This window comes from Mesoplodon mirus (genome assembly GCF_964341445.2).
Source record: "Mesoplodon mirus genome assembly, chromosome: 4".
Taxonomy (NCBI): domain Eukaryota; kingdom Metazoa; phylum Chordata; class Mammalia; order Artiodactyla; family Ziphiidae; genus Mesoplodon; species Mesoplodon mirus.
In genome coordinates, this window is record NC_138979.1 from 148028148 (window position 1) to 148050759 (window position 22612).

A 22612-nucleotide genomic window follows, 5' to 3' on the forward strand; every position below is an offset into this window, starting at 1 on the left:
CCATCCTGTTCCACCTGAGGGGAGGGAGATGGATTGAGAAGTGTGTGTGTGAAGTTCATAGTCCAGAAGCACAGGCTTTCTAAAAGACTGAGATCTTATCATAAGACTATAAATTGTTCAGCCATCCCCCCACACCTTACCACCATATTACTAAAGACCTGTTTACAGCAGTTCATTTTAAAAAGTGTATCATGCCTGGCTGTCAAAAAAAATTTATAAGATATACTAAAAGGCAGAAAACACAATTGGAAGAGACAGAGCAAGCATGAGAATCAGAATTAGATATGGCAGGGGCGTTGGAATTATCATACTTGGAATTTAAAACAACTGTGATTAATATGCCAAGAGTGCTAATGGATAAAGTAGACCACATGCAAGAAGAGATGGGCAATGTAAGTAGAGAGATGGAAGTTCCAAGAAAGAACCAAAAAGAAATGCTAGAGGAAAAAAAACACTGTAACAGAAGTGAAGAGTGCTTTTGATGGCCTTATTAGTAGATTGGACATGCATGAGGAAAGAGTCTTGAGCAAGAGGATGTATCAGTAGAATTCTTGGAAACTGAAAACCAAAGAGAAAAAGCCCAGAATAAAAAAACCAGAACAGAAGAACAGAATATCCAAGGACTGTGGGGTGACTACAAAAGGTGTAACATAAGCATAATGGCAATACCAGAGAAGAAAGAAAGGAACAGAAGAAACATTTGAAACAGTAACGACTGAGAATTTCCCAAAATCAACACCAGACATCAAACCAAAGGTCCAGGGAGCTCAGAGAATACCAAGTAGGAAAAATGCTAAAAAGATCCTTATACCTAGGCATATGATTTTCAAATAACAGAAAATTGAAGGTAAAAAATCCTGAGGAAACCAGAGGGGGAAAAATCCCTCACTTATAGAGGAGCAAGGATAAGAATTATTATCTGGCTTCTCCCTAGAAACCATGCAAGCAAGAAGAGAGTGGAGTGAAATATTTAAGGTGTTGAGAGAAAAAAGCCACCAACCTAGAATAATGTACTGTGCAAAATTATCCTTTAAAAGTAAAGGAGAAATAAAAATTATCAGACAAAAACCGAGGGCATTTTTTGCCAGTAGACCATTTTTGCAAGAAATGTTAAAAGAAGTGCTTTAGAGACAAAGAAAATGATACAGGTCAGAAACTCAGATATCTAAGGAAAAACATTGGAGAAGAAATGAATGAAGATAAAATAAAAACTTTTATTTTTATTTTTCTTAATTGATCTAACAGATAACAGTTTAAAATAATAGTGACACTTTATTTGACTGTGTTTGCTTATGTGTATGTATATATGTATACTTCACACACATATCCTTATATAAATGAAATGAATGATAGTGATGATACAAGGGATGGGAAGAAGCAATTCGAATTATTTTGTTATTATAAGGTACTCACACTACCCATGTTTCTACTACTCAGCTATTATTTTTGAGGTTTAAAATTGCCTACTTTGTCATATGTGTGCTAACTATTAGATTATAAACATCTTGAGGGCAGAAGTTGTGTATTTTAACTTTGTATTGTATGATTGTGGGTATGTGGGTAACTGAATAATAGGAAATATTCATGATTTATTTTAAACTTACAAATGTAGGAAGTATGAACACATCTTTAAATAATTCAAAAGAAAACACTATCCATTAAGGAATTACCAGTGCTTTTGAACTAAGAGGCAGTATGGTGTAGAGGAAAGAAAATGGGCTTGGAAAGACCCAGATACAATGGGACTAAACCCTAGCTTCACCACTCACTAGATGTGTATCTGTGGGTAAAATGTTACTTTACTCTTTTTTTTTTTTAATTTTTAATTTTTAATTTTTTTATTTTTTAATATCTTTATTGGAGTATAATTGCTTTACAATGCTGTACAACAAAGTGAATCAGCTATAAGTTACTTTACTCTTTTTGAATTTGTTTTTTTCATTGGTAAAGTTGTGATGATTTAGCTTTACATGATTATTCAGAGGATTAAAATATGTATATAAAATGCTAAACCAAGTGCAAATGTAATTTTACAAGTAATGCTTTTTGTTTTTATTATAGTTAAATATCTAAGTGAATTACATTATAATCTCTTTATGTTGTATAGTTAGGTAATACATATTCCAGAATGTTATGTAAATGGAGTCATACAGTGTGTAGCCTTTTAGGTCTAGCTTTGTTAAGTTAGCAGCATGCATTTGAGATCATCCATGTTGCTGCATGTATCAATAGTTGTTCCTTTTGTTAAGTAATAATACCATTGTGTGGATATACCAGTGTCTTTATCCATTCCTCAGCTGAAGGACATGTGAGTTGTTTCCTTTTTTTATGATTATGAATAAGGCTGCTATAAACATTTGCTTACAATTGTGTGTGTACATACGTTTTCATTTCTCTTGGGTAAATACTACTAAGAATGAGATTGGTGATTTATATATGGTAAGGGTGTGTTTAGCTTCGTAAAAAATTTTCCAACTGTTTCTCAAAGTGCCTGTACCAGTTTGCATTCCTACCGACACTGGTGAGTATTCCATTTGGTCTGCATCCTCAGTATTAAGAATTTTAGTATTTTAGGCATTCTAAACAGATGTGTAGTGGTTATCTCATTATGGTTTTCACTTGCATTTCCCTGATGACTAATGATGTTGAGCATCCTTTTGTGTGCTTATTTGCCATCATTTCATTTGACTTTAGTATTTAACTTAATATATTAGATATCTTTCCAGATAATGTTGTGACTTGTTATTTATTTTCTTTCTTCTTCCCTTCCTCTCTTTTTTATAACCTTTTGTTTGGTGAAATGTATTGCATATACACAAAGGTGCACAGAACCAAACCATATAGCATAGTGAATTATCACAAAGTGAACATCTGTGTAACCATCACACAGATAAAAGAAAAAAGTATTCACAGTGCTTTAGAAGTCATCCTCATGACTTCTCACATCTGGCTAGCACCCCATTCCTTTTCCCAGAAACAGTCACTCTTCTGTCTTTTATGGCATTCCCTTTCTTGCTCTTTTAAATAGCTTTAACATCTAAGCATGTATGCCTTAACCTGATTAATGTTTTGCTTGTCCAACTTATATTTGTAAGATTCATCTATGTTTTTATATATAGCTGTAGGTTTTTTTCATTTTCATTGCTGGATAATGTTCCATTAGAGGAATATACTACTATTTATCCATTCTACTGTTGATAGATGTTTGGATTTTTTTGAGTTTTGATATTATACATTATACTAACATTTTAATATATGTTTCCTGGTCACATGCACAGACATTGTTTCGTGAGTGTTTACCTAAGAGTAGAGTTACTAGGTCATAGTGATTATGTATGTTCATTTTAGGAGATACTGCCAAAACATTTTCCAAATTGATTTTTACCAATTGTACTTCTACCAACACTTGTGCTTTTCTGTCTTTTCCACTTTAAGCATTCTGACGGGTATTTAGTACTGTTTTGTGATTTTAATCTGCACCTTATTTCACTGATCACTAATGAGATTGAGCATTGGCTGTTGCATTTTGTGAAGTACCTGTTCAAGACTCTTGCTCATATGTAGAAGTTCTTTATATGTTGTGGATCTAAGCCTTTTATTAGTCATATGTATAGTAAATAACTTTTGTCAATTTATGTCTTTTTTTTTCACTCTCTTAAGGGTGTCTTTTGAACTCTTTATTGTTTAACTTTCTATTATCCACCTGGAATTTTTTGTTTTCTTTTTTTGTGTGTGGTGGGAGGGAGGTGATCCAATTACTTTAATGCATGTTGAGATTTATAACTTAAGTGTGTGATGGAATACTTATTGTTTGTTACTTTAGCAAAATTCAGCATTTGGTTCAAGGGCAAGGTGAAAATTTAGACACAGTTTTTATGTGGAATTACTGAATTTATTCCATATTCCTGAATGGAGACTGACACATAATGTAGATGAAAATCTAAATGTTTATGAAGTTAAGAGTCTCTATACTGTTTGGAAAAATCATCCCTAAAATGCAGGATGAAAAGTAACATTTATTGAACACCTGTATCCCAGGGTTTGATTACATTGAACAGATGTTGGCAAGGATGCCAACACTGCTTAAGACTTTGTGACCTGTGATAGTTTCTTTTAATAAAAGGTGTCATTTTCTGTTGTTATATCTCCATGAAATAGATGGTATTCCTATTTTTTCAGATCTGAAAACTGAGTCTCAGAGAGGATAGATTACATGTAAAAGATGGCACCGAAACTCACTCTCTTTCTATTATACCTTATTTAGTTAATGAGAATACTCAAAAACAAAACATAAATTCTATGTTAGGTGTCTTTCTAATCTGAGGGTAGCTAGGATTTCAACTATTGCTTCTAATAGTGGACTGATTGTATAGAGGGTAATCTAAGGGACAGGAGCCACCGCAATGACCTTTTCTATTCCTGATCTGCTGTACTTAAAGAAAAGTCAGACACAACAAATGAAGTTAGATATGCTGAACTTGGAGAGCGTCCAAGGGAGACATATAAATTTAATTAAGCTTTATGGAAATGGATCCTTTGCCGTGTGACTGATAAGACAGGATTTATTTATTTAGTAAACGTAGAGAAATATGAAGGGTTAAAAATTGGTGTAAAATAATTAGTATGAAATGAGGACTTAATTATTATGTATTGAGATATGTAGAGTTGAGACAGTGAATATATTTTGCTTAGGAATGTTCACAGATTGGCTGAATTTTTTGAATTATATTTCCTAGGAATTAAACTCTCAGTGAGTGGGGAAGTGCTAGGAGTACGGTACATATTAGAAGAATTATTTATACATAATTTGTGACTTGAAAATCTAAGAGAGTTCCACTTAATCACTGTTTTATGTATGAATAGGTGAAACTTTATTTTTTATATATTTTGTCCTCTCTGGGGTAATAGCTTTTTGCACTCCTAAAGTAGGGATTGCAGCTTGGTTTCTCAGTCATTTGTTAGTTATTTTAATCTAATTGGTGCAGATTCCAACAATATAATTTTAGGACCTCTGTTTCTTTTTATTTTATAAATAATTCTAATTAAAATTTCCCCTAAAGAATAGATGTGGTTACCATTATTACATCATTCCTAGTTGAGCCAGTGAACAGACCTCAAAGTAGCAGTTTTTCGTCCCCATTTGTTACTAGCTTGTATCATTAAATATCCATACATCATATCTACAGGTTTAAGTACTAAGTCTTAGTCTTTTGGAAGCACAGAAAGACACCTTGATCATGTTGTAAAATTAGAAACCAGAATCTAAGGCTGGGAATCTGGTGCTTCATCAGTTGTGATGGTGTTCTATACTTCACTACGCTTTGGCATGCAAACTGGTAACAAACTGAGTCACAAAGATAAGCTAAGAATTGTTTTTAAGTATAGCTTTTGGTCCTTTGTTGTTGATTGCTGGAGAGCAGTAAAGGGGAGCTTGTCATTCATTGCCAAAGGCAAAAGCTGTGAGTATTTTACCCTTGATGTTTAAAAAAATTTTTTTATATTATCTGTGGGTAAGCCAGAAGGGAGCTCGTCTGTGACATAAATTGGCTTTTCTGTTTGCAACAAATAGGATTTAGCTATTTTCATCAAACATTGCTTATTATTCTGAACTCATCTGAAGATTAAACTCTTTGTTAACATTTGTTTATAGAAAATTGATATCCAATTGTATCTAAAATAAGAAAGTAAAAACTGTAATGAGCAATTAAATCTATTCTTAATATATAATGTTGCGCTTTGGTAGCAAATCAAATTGTAGAAACCAAAGAAGTAATGTGGGGGAGGACCTTCAAGATGGCGGAGGAGTGAGACGTGGAGATCACCTTTCTCCCCACAAATTCATCAAAAATACATCTACATGTGGAACAACTCTTACAGAATGCCTCCTGAACGCTGGCAGAAGACCTCAGACTTCCCAAAAGACAAGAAACTACCTATGTACCTGGGTAGGGCAAAAGAAAAAAGAAAAAACAGAGACAAAAGAATAGGGATAGGACCTGCACCTCTGGGAGGGAGCTGTGAAGGAGGAAAAGTTTCCACACATTAGGAAGCCCCTTCACTGCCGGAGACGGGGGGGTGAGCAGTTGGGGAAGCTTTGGAGCCACGGAGGAGAGCACAGCAACACAGGTTCAGAGTGCAAAGCAGAGAGATTCCTGCACAGAAGATTAGTGCCGACCAGCACTCACCAGCCTGAGGGGCTTGTCTGCTCATCCGCCAGGGCGGGTGGGGTCTGGGAGCTGAGGCTCGGGCTTCAGAGGTCAGATCCCAGGGAGAGGACTGGGCTTGGCTATGTGAACACAGCCTGAAGGGGGCTAGTGCTCCACAGCTAGCTGGGAGGGAGTCTGGGGAAAAAGTAGGAAGGAGTCTGGAAAAAGTCTGGAACTGCCTAAGAGACAAGCGACCATTGTTTCAGGGTGTGTGAGGAGAGGGGATCCAGAGCACTGCCTAAACGAGCTCCAGAGATGAGCTTGAGCTGCTGCTATCAGCGTGGACACAAGGCTGCTGCTGCAGCCACCAAGAATCCTGTGTGCAAGCACAGGTCACTACCCACACCTCCCCTCCCGGGAGCCTGTGCAGCCCACCACTGCCAGGGTCCCGTAATCCAGGGACAACTTCCCCGGGAGAACACACGGCACGCCTCAGGCTGGTGCAGTGTCACGTTGGCCTCTGCTGTTGCAGGCTCGCCTGGCATTCCATACCCCTTCCTCCCCACCGGCCTGAGTGAGCCAGAGCCCCCTAAACAGCTGCTACTTTAACCCCCTCCTGTCTGGGCGGGAACAGATGCCCTCAGGTGACCTACAGGCAGAGGTGGGGCCAAATCCAAAGCTGAACCGCAGGAGCTGTGCGAACAAAGAAGAGAAAGGGAAATCTCTCCCAGCAGCCTCAGGAGCAGTGGATTAAATATCCACAATCAACCTGATGTAACCTGTATCTGAAGAATACCTGAATAGACAACAAATCATTCCAAAATTGAGGCAGTGGACTTTGGGAGCAACTGTAGACTTGGGATTTGCTTTCTGCATCTAATTTGTTTCTGGTTTTATGTTTATCTTAGTTTAGTATTTAGAGCTTATTATCACTGGTAGATTTGTTGATTGATTTGGTGGCTCTGCCTTTTTTTTAATATGTGTGTGTGTATATATATATATATACACACACATACATATTTTTTTCCTTCTTCTCTTTTTTGTGAGTGTGTACATGTATGCTTCTTTGTGTGATTTTGTCTGTTTAGCTTTGCTTTTACCATTTATCCTAGGGTTCTGTCCGTGCTTTTTTTTTTTTTTTTTTTTTTGCAGTATGCGGGCCTCTCACTGTTGTGGGCTCTCCCGTTGTGGAGCACAGGCTCTGGACACGCAGGCTCAGCGGCCATGGCTCACGGGCCCAGCCGCTCCGCAGCATGTGGGATCTTCCCGGACCGGGGCACGAACCCGTGTCCCCTGCATTGGCAGGCGGACTCTCAACCACTGCGCCACCAGGGAAGCCCTGTTTTTTTTTTAAGTATAGTTTTTAGCGCTTGTTGTCATTGCTGGATTTGCTTCTTGGTTTGGTTGCTTTCTTCTTTCTTTCTTTTTTCTTATTTTTAATAATTAAAAATTTTTTTTTAATTATTTTAATTTAATTTTCTTTCTTTTTTTTTTTTTTTTCTCCTCCCTTTTCTTCTGAGCCGTATGGCTGACAGAGTCTTAGTGCTCTGGCCAGGTGTCAGGCCTGAGCCTCTAAAGTGGTAGAGCTGATTTCAGGATATTGGTCCACCAGACACCTCCTGGCCCCACCTAATATCAAACAGTGAAAGCTCTCCCAGAGATCTCCATCTCAACGCTAAGACCCAGTTCTACTCAGCGACCAGCAAGCTATAGTGCTGGACACCCTATGCCAAACAACTAGCAAGATAGGAACACAACCCCACCCCTTAGCAGAGAAGGTGCCTAAAATCATAATAAGTTCACAGACACCCCAAAACACACCACCGGATGTGGTCCCGCCCACCAGGAAGATAAGATCCAGCCTCATCACCAGAACACAGGAACCAGTCCTCTCCACCACGTAGCCTAAACAACCCACTGAATTAACCTTACCCATAGGGAGCAGACACCAAAAACAACGGAAACTACGAACTTATAGCCTGCGAAACAGAGACCCCAAACACAGTAAGTTAAGCAAAATGAGATGACAGAGAAATACACAGCAGATGAAGGAGCAAGGTAAAAACCCACCAGACCAAACAAATGAAGAGGAAATAGGCAGTCCACCTGAAAAAAATTCAGAGTAATGATAGTAAAGATGATCCAAAAATCTTGGAAATAGAATGGAGAAAATACAAGAAATGTTTAGCAAGGACCTAAAGAACTAAAGCGCAAATAAACAATGATGAACAACACAATAAATGAAATTAAAAATTCTCTAGAAGGAATCAATAGCAGAATAATGGAGGAAGATAAATGGATAAGTGACCTGGAAGATAAAATAGTGGAAAACTACCACAGAGCAGAATAAAGAAAAAAGAATGAAAAGAATTGAGGACAATCTCAGAGACCTCTGGGACAACATTAAATGCACCAACATTCAAATTATAGGGCTCCCAGAAGAAGAAGAGAAAAAAAAGGGACTGAGAAAATATTTGAAGAGATTATAGTTGAAAACTTCTCTAACATGGGTAAGGAAGTAGTCAATCAAGTCCAGGAAGCACAGAGAGTCCCATACAGGATAAATCCAAGGAGAAACACTCCGAGACACATTAATCAAACTATCAAAAATTAAATACAAAGAAAAAGTATTAGAAGTAGCAAGGGAAAAGCAAAAATTAACATACAAGGGAATCCCCATAAGGTTAAAAGCTGATCTTTCAGCAGAACCTCTGCAAGCCAGAAGGGAGTGGCAGGACATATTTAAAGTGATGAAAGGGAAAAACCTACAACCAAGATTACTCTACCCAGCAAGAATGTCATTCAGAGTCAATGGAGAAATTAAAACCTTTACAGACAAGCAAAAGCTAAGAAAATTCAGCACCACCAAACCAGCTTTACAACAATGCTAAAGGAACTTCTCTAGGCAGGAAACACAGAGGAGGAAAACACTTAAAATAACAAACCCAAAACAATTAAGAAAATGGTAATAGGAACATACATATCAATCACTACCTTAAATGTAAATGGATTAAGTATTCTAACCAAAAGACATAGACTGGCCGAATGGATACAAAAAAAAAGACCCGTATATGGGCTGTCTGCAAGAGACCGACTTCAGATCTAGGGACACATACAGACTGAAAGGGAGGGGATAGAAAATGATATTCCATGCCAATGGAAATCAAAAGAAACCTGGAGTAGCAATTCTCATATCAGACAAAATAGACTTTTAAATAAAGACTATTAGAAGAGACAAAGAAGGACACTACATAATGATCAAGGGATCAATCCAAGAAGAAGATACAACAATTGTAAATATTTATGCACCCAACATAGGAGCACCTCAATAGATAAGGTAAATGCTAACCGCCATAAAAGGGGAAATTGACAGTAACACAGTCATAGTAGGGGACTTTAACACCCTACTTTCACCAATGGACAGATCATCCAAAATGAAAATAAATAAGGAAACAAGCTTAAAATGATACATTAGACAAGATGGACTTAATTGATATTTATAGGACATTCCATCCAAAAACAGCAGATTACATTTTCTTCTGAAGTGCTTATGGAACATTCTCCAGGATAGATGATATCTTGGGTCACAAATGAAGCCCTGGTAAATTTAAGAAAATTGAAATCATATCAAGTATCTTTTCCAACCACAACGCTATGAGACTAGATATCAATGACAGGAAAAAATCTGTAAAAAATACAAACACATGGAGACTAAAACAATACACTACTAAATAACCAAGAGATCACTGAAGAAATCAAAGAGGAAATAAAAAATACCTATAAACAAATGGCAATGAAAACAAGATGACCTAAAACATATGGGATGCAGCAAAAGCAGTTCTAAGAGGGAAGGTTATAGCAATAAAATCCTACCTCAAGGAACAAGAAACATCTCAAATAAACAACCTAACGTTACACCTAAAGCAATTAGAGAAAGAAGAACAAAAAACCCCAAAGTTAGCAGAAGGAAAGAAATCATAAAGATCAGATCAGAAATAAAAAGAAATGAAGGAAACAATAGCAAAGATCAATCAATAAAATAAAAGGTGGTTCTTTGAGAAGATAAACAAAATTAATAAACCATTAGCCAGACTCATCAAGAAAAAAAGGGAGAAGACTCAAATCAATAGAATTAGAAATGAAAAAGGAGAAGTAACAACTGACACTGCAGAAATGCAAAGGATCATGAGAGATTACTACAAGCAACTATATGCCAATAAAGTGGACAACGTGGAAGAAATGCACAACCTTCTGAGACTGAACCAGGAAGAAATAGAAAATATAACCAGACCAATCATAAGGATTGAAATTGAAACTGTGATTTAAAATCTTCCAACAAACAAAAGCCCAAGACCAGATGGCTTCAGGCGAATTCTGTTGAACATTTAGAGAAGAGCTAACACCTATCCTTATCAAACTCTTCCAAAATATAGCAGAGGGAGGAACCAAACTCATTCTACAAGGCCACCATCACCATGATACTAAAACCAGACAAAGATGGCACACAAAAAGAAAACTACAGGCCAGTATCACTGATGAACATGGATGCAAAAATCCTCAACAAAATACTAGCAAACAGAATCCAACAGCACATTAAAAGGATCATACACCATGATCAAGTGGGGTTTATCCCAGGAATGCAAGGATTCTTCAGTGTACACAAATCAATCAATGTGATACACCATATTAACAAATTGAAGGATAAAAACCATATGATCATCTCTATAGATGCAGAAAAAGCTTTCAACACCCATTTATGATAAAAACTCTCCAGAAAGTAGGCATAGAGGGAACTTTCCTCAACATAATAGAGGCCATATATGACAAACCCACAGCCAACATCGTTCTCAATGGTGAAAAACTGAAACCATTTCCTCTAAGATCAGGAGCAAGGCAAGGTTATCCACTCTCACCACTTTTTTTTTTTTTTTCTTTGCGGTACACGGGCCTCTCACTGTTGTGGCCTCTCCCGTTGTGGAGCACAGGCTCCAGACGCGCAGGCTCAGCGGCCTTGGCTCAGGGGCCTAGCCGCTCCGTGGCATGTGGGATCTTCCTGGACCAGGGCACGAACCTGTGTCCCTTGCATCGGCAGGCGGACTCTCAACCACTGCGCCACCAGGGAAGCCCCCACTCTCACCACTATTATTCAACATAGTTTTGGAAGTCCTAGCCACAGCAGTCAGAGAAGGAAAAGAAATAAAATGAATCCAAATTGGAAAAGAAGAAGTAAAGCTGTCACTGTTTGCAGATGACATGATACTCTATATAGAGAATCCTAAAGATGCTACCAGAAAACTACTAGAGCTAATCAATGTATTTGGGAAAGTAACAGGATACAAAATTAATGCACAGAAATCTCTTGCATTTCTATACACTAATGATGAAAAATATGAAAGAGAAATTAAGGAAACAGTCCCATTTACTGTTGCACCAAAAAGAGTAAAAGACCAAGAATAAACATACCTAAGGAGACAAAAGACCTGTATGCAGAAAACTATAAGACACTAATGAAAGAAATTAAAGGTGGTACAAACAGATGGCGAGCTATATCATGTCTTGGATTGGAAGAATCAACATTGTGAAAATGACTATACTATCCAAAGCAATCTACAGATTCAGTGCAATCCCTATCAAACTACCAATGGTATTTTTCACAAAACTAGAACAAAAAATTTCACAATTTGTATGGAAACACAAAAGACCCCGAATAGCCAAAGCAATCTTGAGAAAGGAAAACGGAGCTGGAGGAATCAGGCTCCCAGACTTCAGACTCTACTATGAAGCTACAGTAATCAAGACAGTATGGTACTGGCACAAAAACAGAAATGTAGATCAGTGGAACAGGATAGAAAGCCCAGAGATAAATCCATGTACATATGGTCACCTTATCTTTGATAAAGGAGGCAAGAATATACAGTGGAGAAAAGACAGCCTCTTCAGTAAGTGGTGCTGGGAAAACTGGGCAGCTACATGTAAAAGAATGAAATTAGAACACTCCCTAACACCATACACAAAAAATAAATTCAAAATGGATTAAGGACCTAAATGTAAGGCCAGGCACCTTAAAACTCTTAGAGGAAAACATAGGCAGAACACTCTATGATGTAAATCATAGGCCGATCCTTTTTGACCCACCTCCTACAGAAATGGAAATTTAAAAAAGAAATGAATGGGACCTAATTCAGCTTAAAATCTTTTACACAGCAAAGGAAACCATAAACAAGACAAAAATACAATCCTCAGAATGGGAGAAAGTATCTGCAAACTAAGCAATTGACAAAGGATTAATCTCTAAAATATACAAGCAGCTCATGCAGCTCAATATCAAACAAAGAACCGAATCCAAAAATGGGCAGAACACCTAAATAGACATTTCTCCGGAGAAGATATACAAATTGCCAACAAACAGATGAAAGGATGCTCAATGTCACTAATCATTAGAGAAATGCAAATTAAAACTACAATGAGGTATCACTTCATACTGGTCAGAATGGCCATCGTCAAAAATTCTACAAACAATAAATGCTGGAGAGGGTGTGGAGAAAAGGGAACACTTTTGTACTGTTGGTGGGAATGTAAATTGATACAGCCAGAGACAGTATGGAGGTTCCTTAAAAAACTACAAATAGAACTACCATATGACCCAGCAATCCCACTACTGGGCATATACCCTGAGAAAACCATAATTCAAAAACAGTCATGTACCACAGTGTTCATTGCAGCTCTATTTACAATAGCCGGGACATGGAAGTAATCTAAGTGCCCATCGACAGATGAATGGGTAAAGAAGATGTGGCACATATATACAATGGAATATTACTCAGCCATAAAAAGAAACGAAATTGAGTCATTTGTAGTGAGGTGGATGGATCTAGAGACTGTCATACAGAGTGAAGTAAGTCAGAAAAACAAATATCGTATGCTAACACATATGTATGGAATCTAGAAAAAAAAAGTGGCTCTGAAGAACCTAGGGGCAGGACAGGAATAAAGACTCAGTCGGAGATAATGGAGTTGAGGACACGGGGAGGGGAACGGTAAGCTGGGACGAAGTGAGAGAGTGGCATGGACATATGTATACTACCAAATGTAAAATAGATAGCTAGTGGGAAGCAGCTGCATAGCACAGGGAGATCAGCTTGGTGCTTTGTGACCACCCAGAGGGGTGGGATAAGGAGGGTGGGAGGGAGACGCAAGAGGGAGGAGATATGCGGGTATATGTATACATATAGCTGATTCACTTTTTTTTTTTTTTTTTTTGCTGTACACGTGCCTCTCACTGTTGTGGCCTCTCCCGTTGTGGAGCACAGGCTCCGGACGCGCAGGCTCAGCGGCCATGGCTTATGTGCCCAGCCGCTCCGCGGCATGTGGGATCCTCCTGGATCAGGGCACGAACCCGTGTCCCCTGCATCAGCAGTCGGACTCTCAACCACTGTGCCACCAGGGAAGCCCTGATTCACTTTTTTATAGAGCAGAAACTAACACAACATTGTAAAGCAATTATACTCCAAAAACGATGTTAAAAAAAAAAAGTAATGTGAAAATGCAAGTAGTAGTAGAGGTTTTTTTTTTTAAGCATTTTTTAAAAATTAACTTTTTTTTGCTGCGAGTGTCTTCATTGCTGTGCCTGGGCTGTCTGTAGTTGCGGTTAGCAAGGGCTCCTCTTTGTTGAGGTGCGCAGGCTTCTCATTGCGGTGGCCTCTGTTATTGTGGAGCTCGGGCTCTAGGTGCATGGGCTTCAGTAGTTGTGGCACTTGGGCTCAGTAGTTTTGGCTTGCGGGTTATTGAGTGCAGGCTCAGTAGATGTGGCGCACGGGCTTGGGTGCTCTGTGGCATGTAGGATCTTTGCGGACCAGGGCTCGAACCTGTGTCCCCTACATTGGCAGGCAGATTCTTAACCACTGCGCCACCAGGGAAGTCCCAAGTAGTGGTAGTGTTAATATTTTTGTCTATAAATGTGTTTTGAAATATAAGTCAAATTACCATTAAAAACTGTCTTAGTTCTTACTATGCATTTATGAAACTCATAGGTAAATGATTATGTCTTATAATTAACTAGGTACCCGGTGATTACTTTCTTTTAGCATTTAAATTCTCCAGGTATTTTTTGTTATTTCAATAAAATTGTGATATATTCTAATTTTTACCATAGATATCTCTAAAGAGTTATACATAAATAAATAGAAGTTTGTTTAATACAGTCATATTTTAATGGAAATGGAGGATCTTATAACTTAAGATACTCCTATGGTGAGTACTTTAATGTGACCTAAACAAATATTTTTATAAAATGAATAGCCACTCATGTTGAAAATTATATATTTGAATTTTATTATTTTAGAATTATTTAAAAAGGTTTATTTTTATATTATTATAAGGGGCTTGAATTGTGGCTCCTCTACTACGTACATATTAGGTGTATGGCCTTGGGCAAATCTTATAACCTCTTTAACCTTAGCGTACTCTGTTCTTAAGAACTGAGTTTTAATGTCCGTTTCTGATAATTTCATCATCCGTCATTTCTCTGTCTGCTTCTATTGACAATATTTTGTCCCTCCTGGTGTGGGTCATATATTTCTGCTTTGTTTTTGAATACCTGGTAATTTATGATATTTCATTAAATATTTTCAGACTTTGGGGTTGTAGTTAAGTTACCTATAATCTGTTAGATCCTTGCATGGATTTCTTTTAAGCATTTTTATGGTCTAGCAGAGCTGCCTTTAACATTAAGCTAATTTAGCTCTACCTTCAAGGTGTTACCATTTTGAGGACTCTATCTATGATGTCCGTTGTATTGAGAGGCCTCTTTACCTTGTTTATTGAGAATATAAACTATTCTGGTCCTGTGTGAGTTTGGGGAATTTTTTGACCTATTGCTTTCCAGGTTATTTCCTTGGTTTTGAGTAACTCAGTCCCATGTCCAGATGAACACAGGCAAAAGTTAAGGACGTCACCCTGCAGATCTCTAGAGCAGAGGTGGGCAAATTTACAGCTCACAGACCAAGTCCCACCTACCACCTGCTACTGTAACTAAAGTTTTATTGGAACATAGCCATACTCATTCATTTATGTATTGTCTTTGTCTGCTTTCGTGTTTTAATGGCAGAGTTAAGTTGCCTGCGTATAGCCTGCAAAGCCAAAAAAATTTTTCTGCCCTTTACAGAAAATGTTTGTGACCCCTGCTTTAGAGTTTTCTCTCTGTGCAGCATTTTCTTTTCTGGTAATCTAACGTGTAAATTATAGCCACCTTGACAGCCCTGAAGTCTGATCTCAGTCTCCCTGACTCCCAGGCTTTGTTTGAGTTCCCCTTGCACATATCATGGCCTGGAAATGGCCTCCATGTAGTACACCAGAGAATATAGGTATCACTTCATTTCCTTTTTTTCCCTTGGGGATCAGAGTCCTGTACTGACTGATACTCAGTTTCTAATTTCTGAAAACCATTGATTCTTATGTTTTTTTCATTTTTTTAGTTGCTTAAGGTGGGAATGGTCCATCCAGAGTCCTTGTTATAGTAAAATTGTCGTATGCAGAAGTAGCAGCGTAATATTTTGAGATTCATTCCTATTGTTTTGCGTATCAGCAATTAGATTTTATTGCTATATAGTATTCTATTTGTTTGAATATACCAGTTTAGTGATTCTGTTGTTGACAACTACCTGAGCTGTTTGTAGTTTTTGACTGTTAATTAAGCTGCTATGAACTTTCTTGTATAAATTATTTTGTGAACACGTATCTTTTTTCAATTTAATTTAATTTCATATTGGAGTATAGTTTATTTACAATGCTGTGTTAGTTTCAGGTGTACAGCAAAGTGATTCAGTTATACATATACATACATGCATTCTTTTTCAGGTTCTTTTCCCATATAGGTTATTACAGAGCATTGAGTAGAGTTCCCTGTGCTATACAGTAGGTCCTTGTTGATTATCTATTTTATATATAGTAGTGTGCATATGTTAATCCCAACCTCCTAATTTATCACCCCCCCCCTCCACCTTTCCCCTTGGGTAACCATAAATTTGTTTTTGAAGTCTGTGAGTCTGTTTCTGTTTTGTAAATAAGTTCGTTTGTATCATTTACTTTTAGATTCCACATATAAGTGATATCATATGATATTTGTCTTTCTCTGTCTGGCTTACTTCACTTAGGATGATAATCTCTAGGTCCATCCATGTTGCTGCAAATGGCATTATTTTATTCTTTTTTATGGTTGAGTAATATTCCATTGTATATATATACCAAATCTTCTTTTTCTATTCCTCTATTGATGGACATTTAGGGTGCTTCCATGCCTTGGTTATTGTAAATAGTACTGCAGTGAACACTGGTGTACAGGTATCTTTTAGAATTATAGTTTTCTCTGGATATATGCCCAGAAGTGGGATTGCTGGATCATGTGGTAGTTCTAGTTTTAGTTTTTTTTAAGGAAGCTCCATATTGTTCTCTGTGATGGTTGTACCAATTTACATTCATTCCCACCAACAGTGTAGGAGGGTTTATTTTTCTCCACACCCTCTCCAGCATTTATTTTATTTTATTTATTTTAAAATTTTTTATTTATTTATTTATTTTTATTTTTGGCTGGGTTGGGTCTTCATTGCTGCGCACAGGCTTTCTCTAGTTGCGGCGAGCAGGGGCTACTCTTTGATGCGGTGCATGGGCTTCTCATTGTGGTGGCTTCTCTTGTTGCGGAGCATGGGCTCTAGCTGCATGGGCTTCAGTAGTTGTGACACGTGGGCTCAGTAGTTGTGGCTCACGGGCATAGTTGCTTTCTGCATGTGGGATCTTCCCGGACCAGGGATCAAACCTTTGTCCCTTGCATTGGCAGGCAGATTCTTAACCACTGCACCACCAGGGAAGTCCCTCCAGCATTTGTTGTTTTTTCATGATGGCCATTCTGAGTGGTGTGAGATGATACCTCATTGTAGTTTTGATTTGCATTTCTCTAGTAATTAGTGATGTTGAGCATCTTTTCATGTGCTCGTTGGCCATCTGTATGTCTTCTTTGGAGAAATGTCTGTATAGATCTTTTGCCCATTTTTTGATTGGGTTGTTCATTCTTTTGACATAGAGCTGCATGGGCTGTTTGTGTATTTTGGAGATTAATTCCTTGTTAGTTGCTTCATTAGCAATTTTTTCTCCCATTCTATGGGTTGCCTTTTCGTTTTGTTTATGGTTTCCTTTGCTGTGCAAAAGCTTTCAAGTTTAGTTCAGTTCCATTTGTTTATTTTTGTTTTTATTTTCATTAGGAGGTGGGTACTATGATTTATGTCAAATAGTGTTCTTCCTATGTTTTCCGCTAGGAGTTTTATAGTATCTGGTCTTACATTTAAGTCTTTAATCCATTTTGGGTTTATTTTTGTGTATGGTGTTAGAGAATGTTCTGATTTCATTCTTTTACATGTAGCTGTTCAGTTCTCCCAGCACCACTTATTGAAGAGACTGTCTTTTCTCCATTGTATATTCTTGCCTCCTTTGTTGTAGAGTAATTGACCATAGGTTCATGGGTTTATTTCTGGGCTTCTATCCTCTTCCATTGATCTATATGAACACATGTTTTAAATTCTTAGTTCAATATATGAGTGAAATTGCTTGTTTATAGTGTAGGTATTTATTAATTTAGAAGAAAATACCAATCATTTTTTCTATAGTGGCTGTACACTTTTGTACTCCCATCAGTAATATGAGACTTTTGATTGCTCTACTTTTTGTCATCATTTAATACTGTCAACATTTTAAAGTTTAGCTATTTTGATGGGTGTTTAATGGTATTTCATTGAGATTTTACTTTGTATTTTGTTGAGAACTAATATGTTGCATACAAGTCTTTTGTCAGATAATCTGTTTTACAAATAATTACTCCCAGTTTTTAGCTCACTTTTTCATTTCCTTTTATTTTTATCTTTTTGGCCATGCGGGTTGTGGGGTGTTAGTTCCCTAACCAGGGATTGAATCCTTGGCAGTGAAAGCATTGAGTCCAAACCACTGGACCCCCAGGGAATTCCCTACTTTTTCATTTTCTTAATAGTATGTTTCGATGAGCCAACGTTTTAAATTTTGATGAAATCTCATTTATGGATTTATTTTTTTCTTTTAAGGTTATTCCCCTTCTGTTTCCTGTATGCATAAATAATCTTTAAATTTCCTAAGGTCACAAAAATATTCTCCTATGTAAAAGCTATTTATAGTTTTTGCTTTTACAGATAGATTCCTGATCCACCTTGGATTAATTTTTATGTATGATGTAAATTACATGTAGAGGTCCATTTTTTTGCATATGGACATCCAGTTGTTCTAATTCTATTTGTTGAAAAGACTTCCTTTGTCAGGTAGTGTATGTCTTCCAGTTTTGTCCTTTTTCAAGATTGCCTCCTGCATATTCTTCAAAATTTTAGAATTTGTTAATTTTTACAAAAAGGTTTCATGAGATAATATGGGTTCTGTTGGATCTATAGATGAATTTCTGGAGAATTGAGATCTTTCTTAACAATGTTGAGTCTTCTAATCCATGAACATGGTATACTTCTTTTATTCAGGGCCTCTTTAACTTATGTCAGCAATGTTTTGTGCTTTTTAGTGGTTGGTCTTGAATGTATTATCAAATTTGTCCCTAAGCATTTTATGTTTTTGTATACTTTTTAAAGGAAATAGTTATTTAAATTTCATTTTACTGTTGCTTACTCCTACTATATACATTTTTTTTTTTTTTTTTTTTTTTTTTGTGGTACACGGGCCTCTCACTGTTGTGGCCTCTCCCGTTGTGGAGCACAGGCTCCAGACGCACAGGCTCAGTAGCCATGGCTCACGGGCCCAGCCGCTCCATGGCATATGGGATCTTCCCGGACCGGGGCACAAACCCATGTCCCCTGCATTGGCAGGCGGACTCTCAACCACTGCGCCACCAGGGAAGCCCCTACTGTATACTTTTTATAGTGGTTTTGTGTCTTGTGCACTGGCTCATTTTACTTTGTATTTTTCATAGTTGCTTTTACATTTTTTTTTTAGATAATCATGTCATCTGCATGTAGAGACAGTTTTACTTCTTCCTTTCTTTTTTTTCTTTTTCTTGCCATATTTCCCTACCTAAAGGAAAAATCATTTAGCCTTTCAACATTGTATATCATATTAGCTGTAGAATTTTCATGGATGCCTTCAATTAGACTGAGGAAAGTTCCTCTTATTTGTAGTGTACTGAAATTTAAAAAAAATCATGAGTGGCTGTTGAATTTTGTTAGATGCTTTTTTACTGCATCTGTTGAATAATGGTTTTTCTTCATTACTTTGTTAATGTGGTATGTTAAATTTTCAAATGTTAAATTAACTTTACTGTGATAAACCCTATATGATTCTACATGGTGATGATATATGTGTATTTAATTTGCTAATATTTTTATTAAGAATTTTTTATGTCTGTATTTATGAGGAATATTGGTTCACAGTTTTCTTTGCCTTTAGATGTCTTTGTCTGTGGTATCAGGGTAATACTGTTAACATTTTTACCGGTAATGCCTGGAATGGTTTTGTCAGAGTATATGGTTATATGGTCTCACTTGGAAGTGGGATCTCCTACCCTGTATTTGAAAGAGTTTGTAAGAAATTGGTGTTATTTCTTCCCAAAATGTTTATAGAGTTTCACTAGTGAAACCATCTGGTACTCTAATTTTGTTTGCATGTAGGTTTTTGGTCAACTAAATTTCAAAAATAGATATAAGCTATTAGATGTTCATTTTTTTAAGTTGTATTTTTCAAGAAATTTTAGCATTTCATCCAAGTTATTATATTTGTTGACATAAAGTTTTTTGTGATATTCCCTCAAAACTCTTTTAATGCCTCTAAGTGTTAGAGTAATATTTCTTTAAAAATTCCCAGTATTCTCTTTTATCTTGATCACTCTAGCTAGAGGTTGTTGATTTATTCAATGAGTCAGTTTTTTTCTTAAACAGGGTTATTGAAGTATAATTTCATATAATAAAATTCATCTGTATTAAGTGTATAATTTAATGATTTTTAATGGTATTAAAGGTATGTGCAACCATAATACAGTTTTAGAATACAGTAAGTCCCCTACATATGAATGAGTTCCATTCCGAGAACATGTTCGTAAGTCTAATTTGTTCGTAAGTCCAACAGAGCTAGCCTTGGGACCCAACCAACACAATCGGCTACATAGTACTATACTGTAATAGGTTTATAATACTTTTCACACAAATAATACATAAAAAACAAATACACACAAAAAAGAAAGAAAACATTTTTAATCTTATAGTACATTACCTTGAAAAGTACAGTCATAGAGTACAACAGCTGGCATACAGGGGCTGGCATCATGTGAACAGGCAAGAAGAGTTACTGACTGGAGGAAGGAGAGGAGGTGGGAGATGGTAGAGCTGAAGGAGGTGGAGGGGAGGCTGCAGCTTCACTCATGCCTGACGTTGGTGGAATGCATGTTCACATCTTTGAAAGTTTGCAACTTGAAGGTTCATATGTAGGGGACTTACTGTATTTCATCACCCCAGAAATATTCCTGTGACAGTTTTCAGTTCCCACTCCCACTCTCAGGCTCTAGCAACCACTTCTCTGCTTTCTGTCCCTGTAAAGTTGCCTCTTTTTTTGTGTGTGTGCATTTCCTATGTGTGGAATTGTTCAATATGTAGTCTTTAGAGTCTAGCTTCCTTTTTTAAAAAATTAATTAATTTTTATTTTTGGCTGCCTTGGGTCTTTGTTGCTGCACGCGGGCTCTTCTGTAGTTGGGGCGAGCGGGGGCTGCTCTTTTTTATGGTTTGCGGGCTTCTCATTGGGTGGCTTCTCTTGTTGCAGAGCATGGGCTCTAGACGTGTGGGCTTCAGTAGTTGTGGCACTCGGGCTCAGTAGTTTTGGCTCGCGGGCTCTAGAGCACAGGCTCAGTAGTTGTGGCGCACGGGCTTAGTTGCTCCATGGCATGTGGGATCTTCCCGGACCAGGGCTTAAACCCGTGTCCTCTGCACTGGCAGACGAATTCTTAACCACTGTGCCACCAGGGAAGTCCTGAGTCTAGCTTCCTTAACATAATGTTTTTAATGCTTCTTCAGTGCCATAACATGACTTTGTCTGGCTTTAGTGTCAGGGGAATATTGACCTCATAGAATGAGTTGGAAAATATTTCCTTCTTTTTTGTTTTCTGGAAGAGTTTGTAAAGAATTGGTATTATTTCTTCTTTAAAAGTTTGATAGATTTCACCAGTGAAACCATCTGGCTTTGGCTTTTCTTAAATGGGAATATTTCCAAGTACCTTTAAATTTCTTTACTTGATGTAGGTCTGTTTAGACCTTTTCATTTTCTTTTGTGTTTCCTTCCTCTCTCTCTCTTCCTCTCACTTCCTCTCTCACTACCTTCCTTCCTTTAGTATTTTGAGTCTTCCTTGGAATTGATCAATTTCATCTAAGTTGAATTTCTGTAGGGTTAGGTGAGATGTCCCTTCTTTCATTTCCCATTTTGATAGTTTGTATCTTCTCTTTTTTACTCTTGGTCAGTCAGGCTAACAGTGTGGCAGTTTTGTTGATCTTTTCAAAATCATCCTTGGCTTTATTGATTTCTTTTTCTGTTGTTTTCTGATTTCTGTTTTACTGATTTTCATTCTAATATTTATTATATCCTTTCTTCTTATTTTGGGTTTACTTTGTTCTTTTTCCCCCAGTTTCTTAAGATAGAAACTTAAATTATTTGTTTGAGATCTTTCTTTCTAGAATGGGTATTTAAAGCTATAAATTTTTCTCTGCACTGCTTTAGCTGCACTAATAATTTTTGTTTTCATTTTTATACGGTTGAAAATATTTTTTCATTTCCCTTGTTATTTCTTCTTTGACCATGGGTTATTTAGAAATCTGTTGTTTAATTTTCAAATATTTGTGGATTTCCCAAATTTTCTTCTCTTGTTGATTTCCAATTTAAGTCTTTTGTGATCAGAGAAATATGTTATATGAGTCCAATCCTATTAAACTTATTGATACTTATTTTATGACCCAGTATATTCTCTGTTGGGGAAAATATTTGAAACTAATGTGTATTTTACTGTTGTTGGGTAGAGTGTTAGATGTTACATCATTTTGATTGATTAACAATGTTTAAATATTCTGTATCGTCACTGGTTTTTTGTCTAGTTTGTCAGTTATTGAGAGTGGAGTATTGAAATCTGTAACTATTTTCAAATTGTCTAGTTCTGTCTTCAGTTATGTAACCATTTTTGTCTTTAAGACTGTTTTGTGGTTCTCTCATGGTTATTGTTTGCATAGTTTATCTTGTTGCACACTTTTGTTTTCCGTCTGTTTGTGTCTTTGATTCTGACATGTGTCTTTTATATACAGTGTATAGTTGGATTTTGTTTTTCCAGTCCGACAGTCTTTGCCCTTTGATTGGTGTGTTTACCCATTTACAGTTAATGTAATTACAGATATGATTTGGCCATTTTGATATTTGTATTCTATATG

At 36.9% G+C, this 22612-nt stretch overlaps 1 protein-coding gene across 4 annotated transcripts in view; it reads left to right on the top strand.

Moving 5' to 3' along the window:
• MNAT1 (MNAT1 component of CDK activating kinase) overlaps nt 1-22612 on the top strand; it is a 219807-nt gene that overhangs the window by 75354 nt on the left and 121841 nt on the right. The window lies entirely within an intron of this gene.